This window comes from Neophocaena asiaeorientalis, unplaced genomic scaffold (assembly GCF_003031525.2).
Source record: "Neophocaena asiaeorientalis asiaeorientalis breed wild unplaced genomic scaffold, Neophocaena_asiaeorientalis_V1.1 scaffold129, whole genome shotgun sequence".
NCBI classification, from domain to species: domain Eukaryota; kingdom Metazoa; phylum Chordata; class Mammalia; order Artiodactyla; family Phocoenidae; genus Neophocaena; species Neophocaena asiaeorientalis.
This window is the reverse complement of record NW_020172446.1, coordinates 2,909,567-2,933,661: the sequence shown is the minus strand read 5'-3', so window position 1 is coordinate 2,933,661 and position 24,095 is coordinate 2,909,567. Positions and strand designations below refer to the sequence as shown.

General features: G+C 52.4%; 1 protein-coding gene across 6 annotated transcripts in view; it reads right to left on the bottom strand.

Moving 5' to 3' along the window:
- KSR1 (kinase suppressor of ras 1) overlaps nucleotides 1-24,095 on the bottom strand; it is a 160,777-nt gene that overhangs the window by 111,520 nt on the left and 25,162 nt on the right. Inside the window, exon 1 of one of the 6 annotated variants that reach the window (XM_024735611.1) lies at nucleotides 16,651-16,669. The exons of 4 other annotated variants lie outside the window; for them this stretch is intronic. The gene's annotated coding sequence lies outside the window, so the exon portion shown is untranslated. Of the gene's footprint in view, nucleotides 1-6,575; nucleotides 6,591-16,650; nucleotides 16,670-24,095 lie in introns of those variants that run through there. One more of the 6 variants, XM_024735603.1, reaches the window with a different exon arrangement.

The window sequence follows — 24,095 nt, the reverse complement described above, 5'->3', positions numbered from 1 at the left end:
GAAGGATGTGAAGGATGTTTGCAGCCAAGCAGCACAGCGATGAAACGCACAGAAGTCTAAAGGCCGGGGTGCCCTCTCCCCTGGGCAACTTTGTTGGGCACTGCCAAGGTTGACTCAGGACCCCTCCCCTTTCTTAAGCTTCCATGGATGACCAAGCCATCTTTAAATCATACATTCTCTCTACTGAGATCCCTCAACCGAGCCACAGCCAAGCCCTGCTGGCCCAGGGACTACTCCCCACCCCGCTGTGGGGTCCTGCTGGAAACTTTGCCCAGCTCTCCACAGGCCCCTGATGAGTGGACTCTGAGAGCTCCAGGGGGCAGGCTGTTGACTTTCCTTCCTGAGTTCTAGTCTCCAAGTGCGTCCTGACACCTCCACCCGTTGATGGGTGTTAAGCTTCTTCCCAGCAGAGTACAGGCAGCCTGCAGTCCCCCACACACCCTCCACTACCCCCCACTCCGCACCCCACCCCCTTCCCGCAGCAAAGCCACTCCCACATGCTTACCTGCCAGCACCCCAGAGTCCTCAAAGCACTCAGACTGGGAGGGAAATAAAAGCAGAGACCCTTCCTGGGGCTGAGTCGTCATGACGGCACGTACCCTCAACAGTACCTGCCCTAAAGTACCTGCCCTAAAGGTGGTCTATTGATGACAAGTTTCCAGCCCCAGCCAGCCGTCCCCGCACCACGCTTCTTGTCCACCTCGTCACAGCCAACCATTCTGCACCGGCAAGATGTACTAAAATCTCTATCCCTCCTTTCTCACGGGCCTCTCACTGTTGTGGCCTCTCCCGTTGCGGAGCACAGGCTCTGGACGCGCAGGCCCAGCGGCCATGGCTCACGGGCCCAGCCGCTCCGCGGCATGTGGGATCTTCCCGGACCGGGGCACAAACCCGCGTCCTCTGCATCGGCAGGCGGACTCTCAACCACTGCGCCACCAGGGAAGCCCCAAGGTTTTTGGTTTCTTTTAAGAGCTTCTAGATTGTTCTTCCAAGGGCTGTGTGTACACAGGGTATGATCACCCCCACCTTCTGAGACCCTGTCTTCTAAGATGGGACAACGGCAGTCCTGCCCACTGTCAGGACAGCTGTGAAGATCAGGGACGTGAAGATGCCATGTTGTTACTGGGACAGAACAGCTGTCAATACAGAGGTAACACTGGTCCAGGAGTGTGCCGGGGAGGCGCTGCGGGATGCTCAAAGGATTAAAACTCATCTGCTGCAAAGAAATGAGCCAGGCAGAAAACAGTATCTGTACACTTTAAAAAGAAGCTGGGCTTCCCTGGTGGCGCAGTGGCTGGGAGTCCACCTGCCGATGCAGGGGACACGGGTTCGTGCCCCGGTCCGGGAGGATCCCACATGCCGCGGAGCGGCTGGGCCCGGGTGCCACAACTACTGAGCCTGCGCGTCTGGAGCCTGTGCTCCGCAACAAGAGAGGCCGCGATAGTGAGGGGCCCGCGCACAGCGATGAAGAGTGGCGCCCGCTCGCCGCAACTAGAGAAAGCCCTCACACAGAAACGAAGACCCAACACAGCCATAAATAAATAAATAAATAAATAAAAAGAAGCTAAGCAAGCATTCTCTCGACAGCCTTCAGCTAAGCAGATCACAGCACTGCTCAAGCATTTGGGAAAATGGAGAGGCTACAGAGCACCCACCGTGCACACGCCAGGCACACAGAGTCACATTCAAACCCTCTTCAACAACCCCATATTACAGACCAGAACACTGAGGCCTGAGGGGAGGTCATGTTAAGCTAAGGCCACTCAGCTATTCAGTGTTAGGGCTCAGATTTACTCTAGGCTCCCATGTTCTTTCTTTCCAATTCCATTTTGTCTGGCAGATGTCCATGAAACTATACAAAATGACCCCTCACATGGCTCTTGCATTCTTCACCGTGCCCTCTTACAGGTTCTCACTTAATCCTTACAACTCTCTGGGGTGTGTTTCATCGCCACCAACATTCCCATTTTACAGATGAGGAAAGTGAGGCTCAGGGAGGTGAAGTGATTTGTACGAGGTCACTGAGATCAAGGTGGGCAGCCTCTGCCACCTTCACAGGGCACTCAGGGGTGGTCTTCCCAGACCTTTGGTTCTGCCACGACTCACGGCCCTCAGACAGAAGGACAGTAAGCCCATGGAAAGAGGAAAAACCACAAAGCTTATCTCTGGTCAGGGTGGAGCAGGCAGTGAGGAAGTGGCCCAGGTGGACTTTTGTGGAGACAGACTGCCCAATTCCCTGGCTGCCAGGAGGAAGACAGGGGAGGTGCTGGCCTCCTCAGGCCCCCAAGCTCAGATTACATGATGACCCCTACTCTCAGCCCCTGGACCAGGGGGTGGAGGCCAAGGCTGGGGTTTGCCCCTTCTCCCCAACACACACCTAACAGAGGGCTCTGGCCTCTTAAACCAATATTTATTCAGTGTTTAAAAGGTACTTAACTAGGAAGCAGGGCTGTACTCAAGGGCCTGGAACACAGAAACCTGGGCCTTCCCCCTTCGCTCTGAAGAAGATGTGCTGGGGCCTCAGGTCCGGCTGCCCAGCCTCTGGGAACCTGGGTTGTCTGACGGGTCTGTTCAAAGTTCAGGCCCAAACTCAGTTAACACAGGAAAGAAGGGCCCAGTGGACACAAGCACACGTGTCCTCTCCCAGGATGGGCACCCTGAATTGAAAGTCTACCCCTGCCCTTCCTGCACCTCCTGTGAGGAAGTGTCTGCCCCTCTGTCTTCGTCATGAAACTGAGGGTCAGAGGAAACAGAGGGACCGAGTCCAGAGAGCAGTGGTGTGGGGCAAAGAGCAAGACACTGAGTCAGATGGGGGTTTCACTGTAAGCTCCGGCACTTAGCAAACAGCAGGACTCTGGACCGGTGTTACTACTTAGGTCCTCAGTGATCCTCATCTGCAAAATGGGCACCATGGCACCTCCCAGCAGGTGGGAGGATTCAGTGGGATGGTAGAGTGCCCAGCACAGGGCTTGGCACATCACAGGTAACCTGTCAATGGTAGCCATTATTCTAACTGCCCAGAACCAGGATTCCAACCAGGGCTCATGAAGCCATGTCCAGTATGACACCCTGGAGCCCACGTCCACACCTCCCAAGGTCCACCCTAAGCCAGCCACTCAGCCCCACTGAGAAGTTCCCTCAGTGACCTGACTTCCTGCGCCCAAGACCCCAGAGGCGTTACCAGGGTGGCTGCCACAGTAGACCCTCTGCCCCAGGGTACTTGCTCCTCCTCACCCACCTGGCAGGTCCAGGAACAGGAGGCACTGGGTACACGGGGGACTAGGTGGGTGCCCAGGTGGGTTTCACTTCTGCCCTCTCTAAGCCGAGTCAGCCTTTCGTCGGGCAGGACGGCAGCTGCCAGTCTACACTCTAGAACGGTACTGTCCAACCGAAGTACAACCCGAGTTCCCACGGAATCTTGTACTTTCTAGCAGCCACATGAAAAAAGCGAAAGACGGCATCAATTTTAACGATACAGTATTTTATTTAACCAAACGTACCCAACACATCACTTCAACACATAAAATATAAACATGCACAAAATCAATATTAAAAATGAATGAGCTGCTGTCAGTTCTTTTGTGTGTGCTGTCGTCTAAGTCTGCCACGTATTTTTAGTTAGAACACATGCCAATTTGGACTAAGCCCCATTTTTAGAGCTCAACAGTCATGTGTTGCTAAGGGCTGCCATATTGGAAGCAGCAGAATGAACGTTTCCATTATCGCAGAAAGTTCTACTGGACAGTGCAGCTGTCCTCCTTCATTATATCCTGGGAGTGGCAGGCCCTCAGGGCTGGGGAGTGGCCTGGGTGGGGCTCCTTTTTCTGAATTACTGAGGGGGCTGATTTCTCAGCTGGGGGCTGACAGGAAATACCTGTTTGTCTGCCTATGAAAAAGTTTTCCCCTCCTTCTTCCTGAGCTTGGGGGTTTCCATGACACCTGCAGAACCCAAAACACCATCCCCCAGGGAGCTGAACCAACACCCAGACCCACAGAAGAGAAAGATCCAGCCTAGAGGTTGGGGGGCGTGGAGGGGAGACAGCAGATAAAGGCTGACCCTCAGCAGGGCTCTGGGCCGTGTCTTAGCTGAACAAACACCAAGTTAACAGGCTTCCCTGGTGGCGCAGTGGTTGAGAGTCCGCCTGCCGATGCAGGGGACGCGGGTTCGTGCCCTGGTCCGGGAGGATCCCACATGCCGCGGAGCGGCTGGGCCCGTGAGCCATGGCTGCTGAGCCTGCGTGTCCGGAGCCTGTGCTCCGCAACGGGAGAGGCCACAGCAGTGAGAGGCCCGCGTACAGCAAAAAAACAAACAAACAAACAAAAAAAAACACCAAGTTACCGACTACAAAGGGGGAGGTCTGACTCCAGGGGCTCCCAGCTGCCAGCCCCCAACACTGCTGCCTCCAGAGGGGACAAATTCGGCTCTAACTAGACAACCAAACGTCAGGCAGCCATTAAAACTCTAAACATGCACAGCTTTTCTAACAAAAAGGATGGTTTGTTAAACCACCACACAAAGCTAGAACTTTCACCTATACTGCTTCTTTCTGTGACTGTGGCAAAGTCCACTGGGTTAGAATTACTCCCCTGCTACAGGACAGAGAGAGCACGGCGCCCCAGAGTCAAATTAACTTGCCCGAGATGGCCCAGTCAGCAAGGGCCAAGGCCACACTAGCCAAAGCCCACCAGACCCCAGGCCCCAAATGTATTACTATTCTACTGCCTCCCGGAGTGTTTTATTTTGGGGGGTGCGGGGTGTAACATCATCAAAAAGTGTCTTTGCTCTTTAAGTCCATTCACTATTACTAGATGCATATCTGCTACAGACAAGGACAGGAGGAGAACTGGAGATACGCAAACAGTTCAAATTAGGTCAGGGGCAGTGAGGCAAGTATGTGTTTTAACATTATTACGCTGTTTGTGCAATGCATCGTTTTTTCTTTTAAAGGCAGCTATCTTCTGGGAAAGAGGGAAAAAAATGAGAGAAGTACCAAGAAAACCATGCAGGTGGCTGTCCTGGTCAACCCCCCCCCCAGCTCTGAAGTCCCACACCCCGGCGGTAGGTGGGGCTGAGGCTTGAACCACATTTGCATGGCGCTTCCAGTAAGACTGCAAACACAATGGTTTACATCAAAGAACCGGGTGGAGGCATGGTTGATGGCAACCCTTTGGTGACACCAATACCTGGCGCAAAAATATTAACAGCTAGCACGTTTATGGTGTCCTGGCCCTGTTGGGAGCATTTTGCATATATACTAAATAGAGTTGCTCATCCGAACCCCGCAACAACCCAGCTGAGCTAGGTGCAGTGCTCACCCAGTTATACTGATAAGACAGCTGAGTCTCAGGGAGATTAATAACTCGCTCGGGACTGCACAGCTAGGGAGTGGCGAGGCTGGGATTCAAGCCCAGGCAGTCTGGCTCCAAGCAGGACTCTCAGCCTGTATGCTGTACTGACTCTCTTATAACAATAATAATAACCCCCTGGCTGCCTGAATCTGCGTGAATCACACAGCTGAGGTGGAGACTGCTGGCACCTTCACAGATTACGATCCAATCCCTCCTGGATTACTGAGGGCAGTGGAAGAGGGAGGGGACAGACTTACAGGAAACACACCCGTGCGCCTGCAGGTACTGTAAGAAAGGCAGTCTTGCCAGGCAAGGGGGCTGCACTGTGGAAGCCACACGGGTTAGGATCGACCTGTGAGGCCGGGAACACCCAGAGCGGAGAGGCTAGGTCTGCCGCCAGACCCCTCCGGCCAGCACCCAGAGTGACCACAAATGGACGCTCCCACCGACAAGTGTCAGCGCAGCCCGCAGGGGCTGTCAGAGCTGTCCCAAGGCTCCTGTCCCATCCCCCTCCAGGCTCGAGTGCCTGGAAGATCTGAATTGAGTGGCAATTCCCCCCTTTCTCACTGTGAGGGCACTTCACCGGCTTGACAGGGCAGAACCCTCCAATGTGACAACCTCCGCAAAAGGCAGAGCGGGTGAGCTCTCCCGACGATGCCCCTTTTGTGGATGGGAACGCTGAGGTACCTGGAAGCGGGAGTCAAGCTGACTTTGTTTTGCGCTGCTGGGAAGGGCTCTGGCTCTGCGCCAGGGTAAGCCGGCTCCTGGCACTAAATGATCATTCCCCAAGCCTCTGAGGGAGACGAGCACAACTCCTGAGCCTTCAGAGCAATTCCTGGAGGTGACACCCCCTCCCCGGACACGTGCTGCGCAGGTAAGGCGATAGCTGCCCAGGCAATGCCGGGGAGACCAGAAGCCTTCTCCGGGACCAGCTAGAGGAGGACACCCCACCCTAAAGTATTCCTTCTTCATGGTGACCCCAGGATTGGGGTGCTTCCTGCATATCTGAAACCCAGAGAAAAATGAGAAACGCCCAGCTCTTCCCTCCTCTCTACTCAGGCCCCATCCTACTTGGTACCCGCCCCAGAAAGCAGGCTCTGTGTCCCTGCCGGCCACTTCGGGTCATCTCTTCCCCCAGAGCTCTCAGAGCCCTCCAAGTTGTGCCCCATCATGGCACTGCTCACGTCCTACCCTATCCACCGCCCCCCCCACCCGACCCAACTCACTCAAAAACACCACCGTGCCAGATGCTTCACGAGGCCCTAGGCAAGTATAGATGGATTTTGTCCTCCAAGCATTCAGAGACCAGTAACTGATTGAAAACCACTCACTGAGTTAGGTGAGCACAGCTTCATACAGCCGCAGTCTGGGTAGGGTTTCCTGATTCCAGTAGGAGACTCAGATGATTGGGTAAGTCACTTAACCTCTTTAGACATCAAAGAGGTCTAGATGGGCCACACAGATCTTCTAAACTCCCTTCCATCCCTTCTATGAAGCAATCAATCTGCCAGCATCTCTAAATCTCCCACGGGGCTGAACACAGTATCTTCACTGGAGTAAAGCAATCCATAAACACCTGATGCTTGAGTAGCCAGCATCAGTATCCAGATAGAAACAAAAACACATACCGCCTGCCTGATTCAAATCCTAACTTCTCCTTATTTTGGTTCTATTTAGAATACATCAGTCGGGATCAGATAGGCTATGCCATGGTAATAAAACAACCCCCAAATCTCAGTGGTTTAAATAACAAAGATCGTTTCTCATTCATCCTGCACGTCCATGTGAGTCGACCAGGAGCTCTCCCCTGGGCCTCCTGACTCCAGGAAACAGGCTGATGGAGCCTCTACAAGCTGGGAGCATTGATGGTTGCCATCGTAAGGGGAAAGAAATGTGGCAAACTGCACCTGAGCTCTTGAAGGTTTCAACATCAAAGTACCAGCGTATTTCCTGCTGACAGTTCTTTGGCCAACGCAAGTCGCATCTCCACCTAAGAGATGGTAGGAAAGTGCAACCCTCCCACATGATCAGTGGGAGAACCAGAAAGAGGCGGGGAACTGCACCAATGACCACAAGCAGGGTTTGGGGTTTGAGCAGGAGTTAATGATCACAAACTGGCTGAAACCATGAATACTGTTTCTTACTCTCTTTTTTCTTTTTTTTTTGGCCGCGCCACATGGCACGTGGGATCTTAGTTCCCCAACCGGGGATGGAACCCGCACCTCCTGCAGTGGAAGCGTGGAGTCTTAGCCACTAGACCGCCAGGGAAATCCCTCTTATTCTCTTTAGATCAGAATTTCTTAACCTCCTACTAGTGACACTGGAGATGAAGAATTCTTTGTCGTGGGAGGCTGTCCTGTGCATTATAAGGGTGCTTGGCAGCATCCCTGGCCTCTACCCATGAGATGCCAATACCAAACCCTTTCCCAAACTGACAGCCAAAAATGTCTCCAGATATTGCCAAACGTCCCCTAGGAGGCAGATGGCCCCCAGCTGAAAACCTCTGCTTCAGACTTACAAGAAGCATACTCTCTCTCTCTTCAAGAGAAAATGACATCCTCTCCCCATAAGATACACTACCCGGAACTAACTTAAGAGACAGGTTCCTTGATTGCTGGGGATAATCGTTATACTCACCTCAAAGGCCCATTGTGAGGATTAAACCAGCAAGTGCTCGTGAAGCCCTCAGCACGGGGCCTGGCACATGGGAAGGGTGAGCCGGCAGCAATGCTGCCTACGAGTAGAAGAGACTCGCTGTATTACCGTCACCACCAAGCGCTGCTGCCAGCGTCACCGCCCAAGAGAAGACATGGGAAGAGTCAGGCATAGATTTCTTCCCAAGAAAGCAGAGAGTCACTCAGTCACTCGGCCCAAGGTCATTCCTGCCTCCCCGGTGGCAGGAGTCCAAGACTAGGCTGGGAGGTTGCTGCAGAATTCCTGCCATTTGCACTCCAGCCCCCAATGCCTGAAGTCAAACAACATCTGTGTCATGATTATGCCAGACGGTGTAGGTAGAATGTGCTGACGCTCAAGTGTGGGCAAGCACTGAGAGATGATAAATGAGGGTCTTCCTGGAGAAGGGCTACGGCCAGCGACGCGGTCACCTGTGGGCTACAGTGACCAGCTGTGAGGCTGCACACAGCTCGAGCCACCCCCCCACCTACCACGCCCCCACCAGCATCCCCAACCCGGCCCCCACGAGAGTCAGGTAGCCTTTTCACCCCAGGCTGGAGGGTGGGGTGAGGGAGGCGGAGGGGAGGAGAGGATGGAGTTGATTTTAAGCAAAAGGAAAAGAAGGGAACATGGAGGAGAAATGGCAGATTTGAAGACGTTAAGCTTACACGAATGCCTTACTTGGATCACAGCCTCTCAGAATTGGCAGAGGGGCCCTTCGTAGTCACTGAGGCCACCATCCTCCATCCTGACAGATGGCCACCTGTTGTCTCTCTTGGGATCACTTCCAAGGACCAGCCCAAGGATGGTCCCATCCACCTGGAAGTCTCTCATGAGCACGAGGTTCTCTCTCCTCGGCACTGGTTAGCAGCACGAGCTCCAGAATCAGCAGACCCGGCTTGGGATTCCAGCTCTGCCATTTCCTCCTATGTGGCTTTAGCCAGCTCCTCAGCCTTGCTCATCCTCAGGGCCCTTGCCTACAGCTGTGCAGTCTGAACCCTGCGCTAAGGGCACCAGACCAGGAGGCAGGCCGGTGGGAGGAAACCAGCCCACATATCCTCACCAAACCAGGCGCCCTGGCCTGGTCCACGTGAGGGACACCTTTTAGTAATCTGCATGAAATTAGCATGGATATGCCATAGGGGCCAACCTGATCCTCAGTTCCTCCACTTCGAGATGGGGATAATAATCCCCTAATCTCCACAGAGTTGTTATGCGGATTAATGACAATGATGCAAAGTGTTTCGCAGCGCTCAGTGATCACTGCATGAAAATTACAATAACTCCCAATGACGACGGTGATGTACTTTATAGCCTTGGTCAATGCCCTGCCTCCGAAGCAACCAGGACAAACCTAAATGCTGCCTTGTGGGGCTGCGATGAGGATTAAATGAGATAACGTACAAGAGTTGCTCAGCATAATAGGAATGGCTCTGCAAACAACAGCAGTGATTATTACAGACTTGCGCGGCCTTTGGTCTGAATTCTGCAGCTTGGAGCTCACACAAGTTGTAATCTTAGCACAATGCCTGGCACATAGGAAGGACTCAAAGAAATGCCAGCGATCTGGTTTGCATTCTGCATCCTGGAGGTCCATTAAGTGTGATCTCTCAGTAAGGTTGTGTCAGGGATTCAGAGTTAAGCCACGTGAAGAGGCTGGTGCCAAGGCCTGGCAGGGTCAGAACCATGACCCAGCAGCCCCCTTTCCCCTCCTCCTTGCAGAAGGACAATCTAGGCCTTTTCTTCCCGTTTCTCATACCTCCATAACCCTAATCATCCGGTCTGTCAACATCCTTCCAAAATGTAGCCCCCAATTTTTCCTAACTTTTCAGTTGTTACAATGTTACTACTAGAACTTCACAATATTCTTTTAAAAACAATTTCTAACTTGGAACCAAATAAGTTAAAGTGTGGTACCCAAAACAGAGCATGAATGTCAGATGAGGCCTGGGTGGTCCAGGTGGATGGAGCTTCGATGATGTCTGAACATCAAACCTTGATGGGCGTGGCCCAAGCCCCCACCTTTGCTTTGCTGGCCGGCAGGCACTCCTCGCCTCTGGAGCAAGACAGCAGCTGAAATCCGTCTTGTTCACACAGTCAAACCTAGACTGTTCCATATGCACTTGCACAGCCGTCACTTACTGGCTGGGTGGCCTTGGGAATGTCACTTAACCTCTCCAGCCTCAACTTTCATCATCTCCAAGATCACCAGGGCCACTTCTGACTCATTCTAAAGGGCAGGCTTCAAGGGTAACATTTCTAGGAGCCTTCTGACACAGTGCAAAGCTTCACACCCACAGCACTACGGGAAACCTCCTTCAGGCAGGTCAGCCTACCGACCCTATACAGTCGTCCCTCAGTATCCACGGGGGATTGGCTCCAGAGCCCACTGTGGGTACCAAAATCCATGGATGCTCAAGTCCCAGACTCAGCCCTCTGAATCCACAGGCTCCCTCCCCATCCATGGATTCAACCAACCGGGGATGGAAAACACAGTACACCATCTGTGGTTGGTTGAATCCATCGACATGGAACCCACATCTACGGAGGGCCCACTGTTCTCCTTAAAAGCTGGATGGTCACCCACGCTGGCTCATTGCTCCCCGCCTTGGGCCTTTAGGAATCACGCCTTTATCCAAGTGCTGCAAAGATGCAGGATGTGCCTTCCTCCAGACTGACCCAGATCCACCAGCAAGATGAGGGCAGAGGTGGTACAGACACAACAGATGACTTCAGCCTCTTCCATCTCCACCAACCCTCCCAGACTCCCCTCACATGACAGGTAACTCAAATGAACTGGATGCTTGTCACACTCTCAAATCCCCCTTGCCCCCCTTCCAAGGAGAAAGCCTCACCAGACCCCTTCTACATCGAATTTCAGGGGCCCCCTCTGCTTTGAGGGGCGGCTGATACATACAGCTGTATCCCCTCCAGTTCCTATTTCCGCATCTCTCCACGAGGATTTTCACTGATGCGTTAGACTCCGGCAGCCCACAAAGAAGACATCACCAGCGCTTGGCCAAACGCTTTGTCGAGAGGCCTCAGGCGCTCCCCGACCTGGCAGCCAGCTACCTACCAGAACAGGAAAGGCCAGCCTGGCATGGCTTGTTCTGAAAAAAAAAAAAAGGTGGCCATCACCTTGACCCAGACTGGGCTCCAAACCTGCTCACAAAACAGCTGCTCAGTCATGCTTTTGGGAAATTTCTTGGAAATGGAGCCCAAGCTCACCGGACTATGGTTTCTAGAATTCACTTTTTCCTAACTTCTTAAAAGCAGGGACAATCTCCCCAACTCCCAGCCCAGTCTTCAGAAGCCTGGCCCTCCCTTTAAAGCGCCTTAAATTGACCAACAATGATGGATGACCAGGTTCCCAAGTGCCCAGGATGAGACGGGGTAGCCTCATTGAAATCAGCCGGGAAAAAAAAAAGAGGGGTGTCCCCCCTGGCTGTCCAGCGGCTAGGACTCTGGGCTTCCACTGCAGGGGGCACGGGTTCACAGTTCGATCCCTGGTCCAGGAATTAAGATCCCTCAGCCCGCAAGGTGTGGCCAAAAGAAAAGAAAAAGAAAGCAGCCGGTGCTCTCTGGCCGTCTCCACTCCATTCTCTGCCTCAGTTCTCTTACTCCGGGTTGGGTCACCCTTGCTGCCCAGGGACCTAACAGAACAGAGAGGCCACGTGAGCCGCCGCCCTGCTCCCCTCCACCCCCGGGGCTCTGGCCGAGCTGCGGCTTACCGTGCCCTTGCTCTTCTCGCTCTGAACAAATTCTCAAGAGCCCTTTCGATGCCTTCCCCATTTTTTGAAGCTGTTAGCCCCCCTGACCCGGTTCTAACAGGTTGATGTGCGCTTCCTCTCACCCTGGGTTACTGGCCTCCTATCTCCATTTTTTCGCAGAAGTCCTCCAAACCCTGAACTCAGACCTGTGGGTTTTCTCTGCAGATACACTAATTTCTGTAAAGGCCTCATGCAGCCCTTTACTTCCTCATCATGAGCATTCCCAGGTGTGGTTAAAAAGTGGCCCCCAGGACTTCCCTGGTGGTGCAGTAGTTAAGAATCTGCCTGCCAATGCAGGGGACACGGGTTCGAGCCCTGGTCCAGGAAGATCCCACATGCCGCGGAGCAACTAAGCCCGTGAGCCACAACTACTGAAGCCCACGCACCACAGCTGCTGAAGCCCACGCGCCTAGAGCCCGTGCTCCGCAGTAAGAGAAGCCACTGCAGTGAGAAGCCCGCACACCGCAACGAAGACCCAACGCAGCCAAAAAGAAATAAATTAATTATAAAAAACAAAAAAGTTGCCCCCAAAGTCTCTACTGAGGCCAGTGGGTCTCCACCGGTCCACACAGCAGAAGCACCTAGGAAGCATTTAAAAAATCCTAATGCCAGGCCCCAGCCCCACAGATTCTGGTTGGGCTTCTCTGGGGTGGGGTCCAGGTCTCAAATCTTCAAGAGCTCTCCAGGTGACTCTCACGGGCAGCCAGAGCTGGGACCCGCAGCCTGTGAGCGGACCACGAGCTCAGACACTGGTGTGTATCGGGATCACCTGGGGCACACAGAGGCCCCGCTGGGTGGGTAGGGCAGGTCCGGAGCCTTTGTCTCCCACCAAGGTCCCCAAGTGACACTGGTAATGACTAAAATTTGAGAACCGCCAGACTGTCTGGAAAATTGGACATCAGACACAGTTTAAAAATGGGGTTTGGCCAACTGGGCTTTTTCCTTGGAAACTCCCGGGCTGCTTCCCTGTGGTTAAAAATCACCCAGACAGAACTGTCACGCCAAGCTGTGTGTAAGTAGAGCCTGCTGGTCAGGAGGCATCTTTGAGGGCAAAGTAATACTACGGCTGAATGAAAAAGCAGCACACACACATATGCGCACACACTCCCCTTTTCTTGCAGCAAAACTTGTACAGACTTGTCTGCCCATCCCTGAGAGAAACTGTCACCCTGACAGTCTTGTGTGTACGCACGCGTTGACTGTGCCTGACTTTCCAGAAAGGTGCACTTCCCTCTCGGTCACTGAGTTTCCCGCTGGCATAAATGCTGCTATAGTCAAGCAGGTTTTCTCAAATGTTGTTCACTACTGGCATATACCACCAGTGCTATTATTTATTTGATTTTCTTTTATTAAATCTATTCACTTTTTAAAAAATTATTATCATTAAGGGACACCATTATCTGTGCCAGACAGAGAAGATTTCCACAAAAAAAGTCTCATTGAAACAAAACAATATTCTTAAATCTAGCAGACCCTGTTGCCTGCGGAAGCCTGGGATCCAGAGGCCCGTTTCCTCATGATCTGGCCCTTTGCTTTTTAAAAACGGAGATGGCATTCAGACCCTCGCCTGGAGCCCACTGAAAGCCGGGAAGTGGAGCGTCTAAGGAGACAGTTGCTTTGTTATGGGATTTAAGGTAGTTAATGCCACATCTGGGCATCCCCTGAAATCGTCTGAGGTGCCCACCCTGCACTTTGTCCTTAGCTGAGTTTTCTAGAAAGGACAGCCATACCGAGACTTGATAGGCACTGGGATTGCTGGCCCTGTAATGACAAAAGGACAAATCCCATCCACACGCCAGAGCTGCCCTCTGCCCAACCCTACACTGGTTACTCAACCTTTCCCTGCTTCAGTGTTTTGCAGGGGGCTGCTGGTCCTTCGCCTCCATGGAGATATTAAGGGATGGAATGGAATTATCAGGAACGCACCCAGCAAGTCCCGGATGAATGTCTGCTGTCCTCATATAAAACAAAGGTGCGGGGAATTCCCTGGCGGTCTAGTGGTTAGGACTCCATGCTTCCACTGCAGGGGGTACGGGGTTCAATCCTTGGCTGGGAAACTAGGATCCCGCACACCACACGGCATGGCCAAAACAAAACAAAGGTGTGACTAAAAGAGCAGAAGACCAAGTATCTGCTCATCCCCTTTTCCCAATGGGAGGGAAGAAAGGACCACTTACTACTGCCACACTAGAAAATACCAGATCAGTCAGAATCTGATGCTTCCCGTTTACAGAAAAATGAAAACACACATGGGCTTTTAAAACTTTCTAAACGGGGCTTCCCTGGTGGCACAGTGGTTGAGAGTCCGCCTGCCGATGCAGGGGACACGGGTTCGTGCCCCAGTCCGGGAAGACCCCACATGCCGCGGAGCGGCTGGGCCCGTGAGCCATGGCCGCTGAGCCTGCGCGTCCGGAGCCTGTGCTCCGCAACGGGAGAGGCCACAACAGTGAGAAGCCCGCGTACTGCAAAAAAAAAAAAAAAAAAAAACTTTCTAAACAGAAGCTGAAATTCAGGGCAGGCCTGGGTGGCCACGTCCAGCGTTCTCAGCCTTTAGAAGATGACCCCGCGTGCCTGCGGCCACCAGCACACTCACCTGCCCCATTGACAGCCACGCTCCCGACCTCCACCCTGCTAGCCCCTCAGTATTCCTCTAAGACATTTTTCATCTTCACTCAGTGGGAAAGGCTCTCAAGGTAAAAGGTACACAAGTTTGGCTGGGGGTTGGGAATGCTGAGGGCCACTGACTCATCTGAAATAGCATGAAGGGCTTAATCATTAATCTCAGGCCCCCCAAGCCTCGCGTGCTGGTTACCATGGCACCCACAAGGTCTCAACCTGAATTCTTGCTCTCGGGCAAGAATTCTTGCTCTCTGTCAGACAGAGGCCCAGCTGGGCAGCACCCAAACCATGCCGGGGCCCTCCCCTCCGTCCAGGGGGACAAGGAAGGAGAACCAGGAAATCTGGCTGTAACAGATTTAAATCCAGCAGAATCAGCCACAAGCCTCGACAAAACAGAGAAAGAAGGCATCAGGTTTTCTTATTTGGGGAAAAATTGGGGTTTCATTAACCAGAAGTATCTTTTATATGTATCCTTCTCCCCCCACATCTTATTAAACACAATTGGAGACAAACAGAAGCATCATGGCTGTCTCTTTCCAGTCATATCTGGGTGGTTAGAGATGAGGCATCCCCTCGGACAAACCTAAAACACCACCCTTCCGCCTCAGTCTGTTGCTCAGAATAAGACTTCTTCATGCTGCAGTTCCTAAAGGAGAGACAGGCCCATCCTGAGAGCAAAATGCAAAGCCTGACCACTGGCCCATGAGGTCCCAATAAGCCAGAGCCTGGGGCTCCTCACAGGACAGTGGGCAGAGCCCAGAAGGTTCCAGAAACATTCACTATCTGCCCACATAAGACCCAGCCATAAATTAGCCTTACAGGCAACGGTATCCCATTCCAAAAAGGACACATGTTTCCAAACCCTTCCCTCTGGGCTTCCAGGGGCAACACAGGGAAACAAAATTTCACCAACCATAATGGGCAAATATAAGCCCACCTGAAAAAATAAGATGATTCTAGGGACTTCCCTGGCGGTCCAGTGGTTAGGACTCCACGTTTCCAATGCAAGGGGCGCCGATTCAGTCCCTGGTAGGGGAACTAAGATCCCCCATGCCGTGCGGTGCGGCCAAAAAAAGTATAATAAATAAATAAGATGCTTCTAGGCTTTGAAGAGAATGTCTGTGCCTGATCAGTGTCAGACAAAACCGAACCAACTGTAGCCCCGCCATCAACTCAGGTTCCACGGGGACTGCACGATCGACGAAGCAATGAACCCTCCGCGAGAACTGGCCCTGTGATTCTGAAGTCACACTGATTAAAATACCCACTTGGCAGTCACGTGTTACCTGGTGGAGGCAGTCTAACTAGATAGCATTGTTCATAGGATTTCAGAGCTAGAAGGGTCGTTAGAAATAATCACCAAGGGACTTCCCTGGTGGCACAGTGGTTAAGAATCCACCTGCCAATGCAGGGGACATGGGTTTGAGCCCTGGTCCCGAAAGATCCCACATGCTGCGGAGCAACTAAACCCGTGCACCACAACTAGTGAGCCTGCGCTCTAGAGCCCGCGAGCCACAACTACTGAAGCTCGCACACCTAGAGCAGGTGCTCCGTAACAAGAGAAGCCACCACAATGAGAAGCCGTGCACCGCGACGAAGAGTAGCCCCCGCCCTCTGCAACTAGAGAAGGCCCGTGCGCAGCAACGAAGACCCAATGCAGCCAAACGTTAAATAAATTTATTAATAAAAAAACGAAACAGAAAGAATCACCAAGCCGCCCTCTCATTGCCTATCTCTACCCTTGAGGGCAGAGAAGGGGGCTGTGTCCCAGGGAGACCAAGGAACCAGGCCTAAGTCATCATCCGGCTAGACACGGAGCCCCACGCCCTCGAACTCCTGGTCCAGGCTGACCGCTGCACCTCACCCACTCTGTGTGAGGGGCTCCCTGGCCTCCTGAGTCAGATACACAGACACATACAGACTGTTTTTCTACCAACGAGACACTGGATAAGGCCAGGGGAGTAAGAGACCTGGGCGAGGGCAGGTCGGCGGGGGTAAGTAAGAGGATCGGCTCCTGATTACACCCCATCCCCTCCGCCTCTAAGCTGCGCATTCTTTTCAAAAGGCCAGAAACTTCTGCTCTGCTGAGACCAAGCTCCCAGCACACACCTTCTCCAAAACCAAGCTCAGCTTTTCCAACTTCTTTCCCTGCCCCACAGATAAAGGAAACAACCAGGCCTCCCCCACTTGAAGACAACTCACAACTGCGCCGCTCACTCCCCGCCGGCCACCCACTTACCCGTGGCGCCCTCCTCGGTCCACTCTGCCCGCAGCTCCTTCCCTCTGTCCTTCCTGCTGCCGTGTCTGGGCAGGATCACCTGGGGCACCTGCTCATGGGCTGGGCCCAGGGACACTGCCAAGGCCGCCTCCCGGGAGCAGGGAGCCACCCAGCAGGCCACACTGAGTCAGCAGTCAGAGTCCAAAATTGGCTTCCTGGACAACCTGGAAGGGACACCGCCCACTGGTGCTCACAGAGCAGTCTCCATAACGAGGCCATCCACTCCGAGAGGGAACAGCTCCATCAGGATTTGTCATCCATTCAGCTTTTAAACAGCACGCAAACGCCAGAAATCTCCTTCCCGCTCTTGATTGCTTTTAAATGTAAATCAAAAGCACTCTGGAATCTAATCTATTGATCCCTGAACAGGTCTCTAAGAAAACATTAACCCTGTAGAGTCGAGGCTGGCTGGACACGTGGCAATCCCAGGTCCAGTTAAGGCTGCTGACCAGGCACAGCGACCCCAGGCAAGTGAAACCCATCCCTTTCACTCATTTTTTTAACACCTGGGATAGATGCATTCTGTTAACCTCACTCAGAGGCGGGCGTCCAAACTACTGCCACCTGCCTGTGCCTTCCCTTCCTCCCTTCCCACAGGCCCACGTACCTGGACAGCCAGGCAAATGTGCTTCCTAAATCCCTCATCCCCACCAGCCCACGTCCTCAGGAATGATTCTCTACACTCCCCACATAACCCCCGTGGCAATTTCACTCTCAAAATTTAGGTCTTTGTTTGGGGGCCTTAAAAAAAAATCCCTACTTGTTCGGGGTAGCTCTTTGTACCCCACCGCACAGACAGAGGAGGGGGAGAAGGAGTGTGGCTTCCACTCCACAGAGACCCGTGAGCGCTTCCGGGCCGCTGCTCCAAACCCTGGCAGACATCAAAGGCTGAGACTGATGGCAGCCGCCTCGAATGGTGGGGACAAAACCAAACCTCCCCAAGAACCCCAAGTTTCGCCTTGGCCAGGCAGCGGAAGAGGCGATGTGAGCCCCCGTCCATGGTACCCAGAATGAGACCCTCAGGTGCCCCAAATTAAAGGGCGAAAATCCAAGAGGCAACAATATTGGCTGAAGCAGGGGAAGCTTTGCTTTTTAACTGTCCCAGCAGCAGGCAAAAGTCTTCAACCCTGCTACTGAATATACCCAGTGCAACTTACAATGCTCTGGAGATCCCATTATTTCCTATTCAGTGCCCCTCCCTCACCACTGTACCCCATAATTACAGAGAGTTGAGGGTTGCGATTTTTTTTTTTTTTGCGGTACGCGGGCCTCTCACCGCTGTGGCCTCTCCCGTTGCGGAGCACAGGCTCCGGAAGCGCAGGCTCAGCGGCCATGGCTCACGGTCCCAGCCGCTCCGCGGCATGTGGGATCTTCCCGGACCGGGGCACGAACCCGTGTCCCCTGCCTCGGCAGGCGGACTCTCAACCACTGCGCCACCAGGGAAGCCCGAGGGTTGGGATTTTTTATGATGCTGCTTTTTAAGTGCATGACAACACAGAAGGAGAAGGGTTATTTAAATCTGAGTTCGAGGGGGGAAAAGCTCAGCATTGAGAACAGGGCAAATTAAGAACACATTTCTCTGGGGTTTAGGGAATTCAAGGTCACTTGCAAATAAACGAGACAAAACTGAATCATCTGGCCCATGTGGGACATGGGATCCACCACCTCAGGGTCTGACAAGCCAGGAGCACTGTGTGGGGCTGATCTTAAGTGTCTGTGATTAGAAAATCTACCACCTTAAGGGGTTCAACGGCATGACTTCCCGTCTGACAGTCCAAGAGCTTTTTCTTGATCCCCTAATGCACGCCCTGTTCTGAAAAGCACACGTAATGGTTAAGGACGAGGACTCTAAGATCTGAACGATATGGCTGCATTCCCAGCCTCACCATTTTACTGACTGTGTGACCTTGGGTGCATCAGTTAACTTCCCAGAGCGTCGATTTGTTTATTTATAAAATGGGGATAATATTCCCTATTACTTCATAGGGTTTCATGAAGATTAAAGGCGATCAGAGTCGTCATGTGCATTGTACACAGCAGACGCCCAATGTGAGCCATAATCAGCGTGATGGAGGAACACACATTGCTTTGGGAAAGGTTAGTGAGGCCAATGCTTTCTGTGAAGTGGCATCTATAAAGCAAGACAATGCCCACCCCCACCCCCCACGGAATGAATATATTTTCCAGCTAAGAGAAAAAGCAGGGTTGAGAATGCCAAGTACTAAGTGTATAATGCCATTTAGTGAGCACCCACCACGTGCCAGGAATTTAACCGTATTTTCACAAACCCTCATCATCCTGCAAGGCAAGTACTGTTAGTTCTATTTTTCAGGTAGGGAACTCAGGCTCAAAACGTGTCCCACCTCCTCCCGATTCCAGGCCAGTCTCAGTGCAGATGTGGCCGCTCAGGATCCACCTGGCAGATCCACTAAAGCACGGTGCCTCAACTTCAGGGCCTTTTGTCCAGCTCATGACACTCTCCCTGCAAACGACACGCACAGCACATAACTCGCTGAATGTTCTAGAGCTATGAGAGATCATAGGAGTGTTAGAAATTCAGCCCAAGGGAGGAGAAGTGGCTTGTCCAAGGTTACATGATGGGTCAGAGGAAGGGCCAGCGCTCGGCTTCAGGTCCAGTGACTTTGGAGAAGGAGCTGGCCAATGGATGCCAGATGGTTCCTAGGGGAGTAAGCCGGCACCAGAAACAAGCAGGCGTAGCTCTGAACAGATCTCAGAGCAATGCAAAGGTGAGCTAAACTGACCCCTCCCTCCTCAGACTAACGGGAAAGCAAAGCGTGCCTGCCGTGTGCTGGGCCGGCTGTCTTCAGCTTGATTCACCTCTGAACCACGGCCTCAAGATTATCAGCGTTTAAAATTACCTTCCTAGATGCTTCATGAAATTCTCTTCTGAGGCCACCCCCTCCTTGCTGTTGCACGCAAGGAGTCTTTCCTCTCCTCCCAACTACCACGCATCTGCTTGTCTGTACCATCTGTCTCCAGCAAAGGAGTTTCATCAGTTGGCTGACCCCTGTGAATAATTGAAGGTGATCCCCTAGCTTGGGTGAGGCCTACTGAGAGAAGGGTGGCTTGTTAAATTAGACATGGTGGGGAGGCACTGCCAGCAGCTTCACAACTGCTTCCTCAACAGATGGCGAGCAGAGTGTATCAGGAACGCAGCCCACAGAGCCCACCTGCCGAGGGGAAAAACAAGGCAGGAGCCAGGGGCCCCCGTTCAGCAGGCCAGCTTTCTTAGCAACAGAGCCCGCACCTGCAGCCCAGCTCCTCCTTCAAAGACCTGTGCGATGCTGGGCAAACCCACCACCTAACATGGAGCTGTTTTCTTACCTCCAAGGTGACCTCTTTTTAATTCTGAGGAAGACACCAACTACAAGGCAAACTTACCCAAAGTACTAGTCTTCTGGGGGACCGGGAAGAGCTCCATAAAGTAAGAAATACCAGCCTCCCCTTCCTCCCCTGAATGTCAAGTTCACAGTTCGGTGGGTACCCTTCCCAGCTGGTTCCTATACCAGTGAATGATGGGGTTCTCGTGCACCTGTGTGTATCTACAGCTAGAGGTATAAATACACACACACATGCTTTTAAAAAATAGGAATACACCAGATATATTGTTCTGCATCTGACGTTTTTTACACTTAATATGTCATGAAACTCTTTCCGAGACAGTCTACTTTACAGTTATATAGGATTTCATAATTGATTCACTGTTTCCCTTACTACTAGACTTCGGCGTCTCTAAACTTTTACTTGTAATCACAGTGCTACTTTGAACAGCCTTGTGCATATACCTGTATGTGTACAGGCCGTGGTTTCTATAGGTGTCAGATTCCCAGGACTTGGATTGCTGAATCCTGAGGAATTTTCAGTTTTAATAAGCCCTGTCAAAGTACCATCCAAAAAGGTAGTACCAATTTGCACAACTTGATTATGTCCAAGAGTTGCAAGCCGCTCCCTGGATCACAGGAAAGAGGCTCAGGAACCCAGAAGAAAGACCCCGGGGCCTCTGCTGCCCACCTTCCACCACCCCCATCCCACCCGTTCAACCACTACCACTCCGTTCCATTTTCTTTATAAATTGGCTTTCCACAGAAGATTTCACTAGGGAAAGAAAGGAGGATTGCTTTGCCTGAAACGTTTGAAAACCACGTAAAAGTTATTCCTAATTGCTAACACGGACGCAGCATTTACTATGTGCTGAATGCTTTACAAGGAAAATCTCATTTGATGCTTCAACAGCCCCATTTTATGGATGTGGAAACTGAGGCGTAGAAGAGATTTTTATAAGGTCCCTCCAGTGTGCTGACAAGAGGTGGAGCCTGGACAGACCTAGGTGACCGGATTCTGGAATCCACACACCTGATCAGCACTTTTGCTACCTTCCAGAGAGGGGACTGAACACACAGATGCACACGGACCCACAAATACAAATGTGCTTCCAGAACTTGGCCTATTGGCCTCTTTGAACCAACTTTATTTGAGAAGCTTCTGGGTCGTCACCTTTCTGCCCAGGCTGGTGAACCCAGGGAACGGTGTCACTGAGAAGGTGCCTGCACCTCCTCTTCTCCCTGAGGACACCGCCACCTCCCAGCCCCTTGCCCCTCAAACCCAAAGGCCATCATCATCCATATTCCTGACTCTTTGGGGCCTCCTCCTGGGCAGGTGAGCCTTCCCCGTTTCATGGCCGCACACCCTGAAGGAGGGGGAAGTAAAGAGACCAGGGGCAGAAGATCCGCTCAACAGGAGAGACAAGCGGCAGAAAGGCGCCAAGGCCTGCTACCCCCAATTCAATGACCTCTGACCTTAGCATCTACTACCCCTCAATTTCTACGCTGTGGCCCGTCCACATTCAGAACTGGGAGAGAAAGGAAAGAAGAGCCAGAAAGTTTGCACGTGTGCATGGCAGCACGAGCTCACTTACCAGGAATTTTGGTCCAAAGTGGGGAGGTGTGGGGGTGCAGAAGAAAGGAAAAAGAGCAAAAAGGGAGAGAAGAATGGGAAAGAAGAGAGAAAGCCTGCAGATGAGTTCTCAGCAGCACCCTTCTCCGGCGCCCGCGGCAGACGCCAGCGGGGGATCCCGCGCTCCCCCAGAGACCCGGCCCCGAGCGGCTTCCGGGAGAGCATGGCAGCGTACAGGCAACGTGGCTCCTGGAAGGCGCAGGGAGAGGGGCACAGGCCATCCAGGTGTGAGGGGACCAGAGCCATCCATGCAGGGCTTCCCTGCTTTGAGTATTTCCATGTTGTTTTGTAAACGAGTGACAGGTCAGGGAGGCTGATGCAACTGGACCTCTTACAGCAACATATTTTGATATGTCAGTTCCTGGAAGCCGGAAGAATTATTGCAGCACTGTTGGCAGTGGCAAAAGATTGGAAACACCCTGAATATCCATCAAGAGGGATTGTTGAACAAATAAAATAAAATACTGGCGCATCCATAGAGAAGGAATGTTATACAGCTATTAAAAAGAAGATAGGGACTTCCCTGGTGGTCCAGCAATACCCCAGATAAAATAAGTAAAAAAAAAAAGGTACAGAAGAAAATAAATAGCACGCTCACTTGAGTAAATGGGATGAGGAACACAGTAAATGATTCCCACCTAAGGCACTGGGAGTGCTCTATTTCTCAACCTGAGTGGTGGGTACACAGGTGTTCATTCTTGAGACCGTACATACGTTGTGTACATGTTTTCCGACGTATGCTGTTTAAAAACTAAACATTTTAAAGGTGGGAACATGTGTGTACACTTATGGGTGCATACGCACAGAAAATCTCTAAAAACTTCGAAGTGAATGCCTCTGAGAAGGGAAACTGGGGGTGAGGGAGCCAGTGGGGTAGGGCACAAGGGAGGTTTACTTTGACTCTCTATCCTTTTATAACTTTTCAGTATCTTTTACCACATGCACGAATTGCCTATCAAAAAAAACAAAGACAAAAACCCATACCAGTCACTGGCAATTCTCCAGGGTGTTTCAGCATCACAGATCAGGAAAGTACCCAAGGGGCCAGTTTCCCCATTTTACAGCTGAAGAAGCTGCACCTCAGAAGCTCAGAGCTCCGGGCCGTGGTCACACACCACGGGAGTGGCAGACTCAGGGAGCCAAGCCAAGTCTCCAGGTGCAGGTCAGTGTTCTCCACCCCTGTTCTCTCAGCCAGGAGCTCCCAGGCTGCTCCAACCCAAGGACCACCTGCCTGGCCTGGTCACACCCTCCCGCAGCCCCTTCCCCACCTCAGTCACATACAGGGCAGGGAGAATCATGGGAGGGGCCCGGGACGGGAGTGATGGACACAGTCAAGGTTGGAGCCTCCAGCTCTGGAGCCTCCCGACCCCGCGTCCCCTAGGCCGCTGCCTGCAGCCTGTGGGCACACGGACGGGTGGGCTTCAAGGCTCCCATCTCCCGTCCTGACACCCCAGGCACTGTGAGTTGCATGGCCTCTCCTGTGTCTTCAGCAGTTAACCTCCTGGAAAACCAGCCCCCAGCAAACCCGCTGGGGGAGTTCCACATTCTGGCCACTTTGCAGTCATAAACACATCTGGGGGGAAAAAGCACTTACCCTGATGTCTTCACGCCAGCAACCAGGCACCAGACCGACCAGCTCAACAGCCTTAGATCCCAGACCCAAGCCAGCGGTGGACACCAGGAGCCAAACCAGACGCCGGTTGTAAAATACCACCCTTGTCAGTGTGTTTACATTGCAGGAAATCTTAAGGGCTGTGCAGAAAAATCGTAAAACCTCAGAGCCAGGGGGAGTTAGAAAAACTGGATCCTAAAATCCACCACGCCTGCCTCACTTACTGAAGGCCAGAAACAACTCCAACCAAATTTTAATACTTCCTTATTTAACAAACGCTAAGAAACCTGAGTTCACATATTCTGTTCTACAAATAGCACCCCACTGCGAGCCAGGCACGCTAGGGGCACGGAAGGTGATTAGAACAGCTAACAACCCGAGAACGTTTACTCTATAGCTTAATGTACATACCCGGCAGGCTGCTAACTCTCGGCGCACAGGACCTCATTTAGCCCTCGTAGAGGTTCTGTGGGAGAGTCTGTTGTTAGCCCATTTTACTGAGGAGGAACTCAAGGCTTTGTGGGGAGTGACTTGTCCAAGGTCTCAGAGCTAGCAAATGGCAAACTGAGGTCTGGAGGCTCCAAAGCCCATTCACCACGCACTGAGTAAGACACAGCCCTGTCCACAGGAGCGACCCCTAGAGCAGGTGGGGGTGGGGTAGGGATGGGGGTATCTGGGCTTTTCCTCTAAATCTCCTCTTCTTGTAAGGGGGCAATCAGGCCTGTTACTTCCTGCTCCCTCTCCACCTCAGAAGGGGGAGAATCTCCCCAGGAGCTTCAAATAAATCAAGGGCCCAGGATCCACCCAAGAAGTTTCCCTC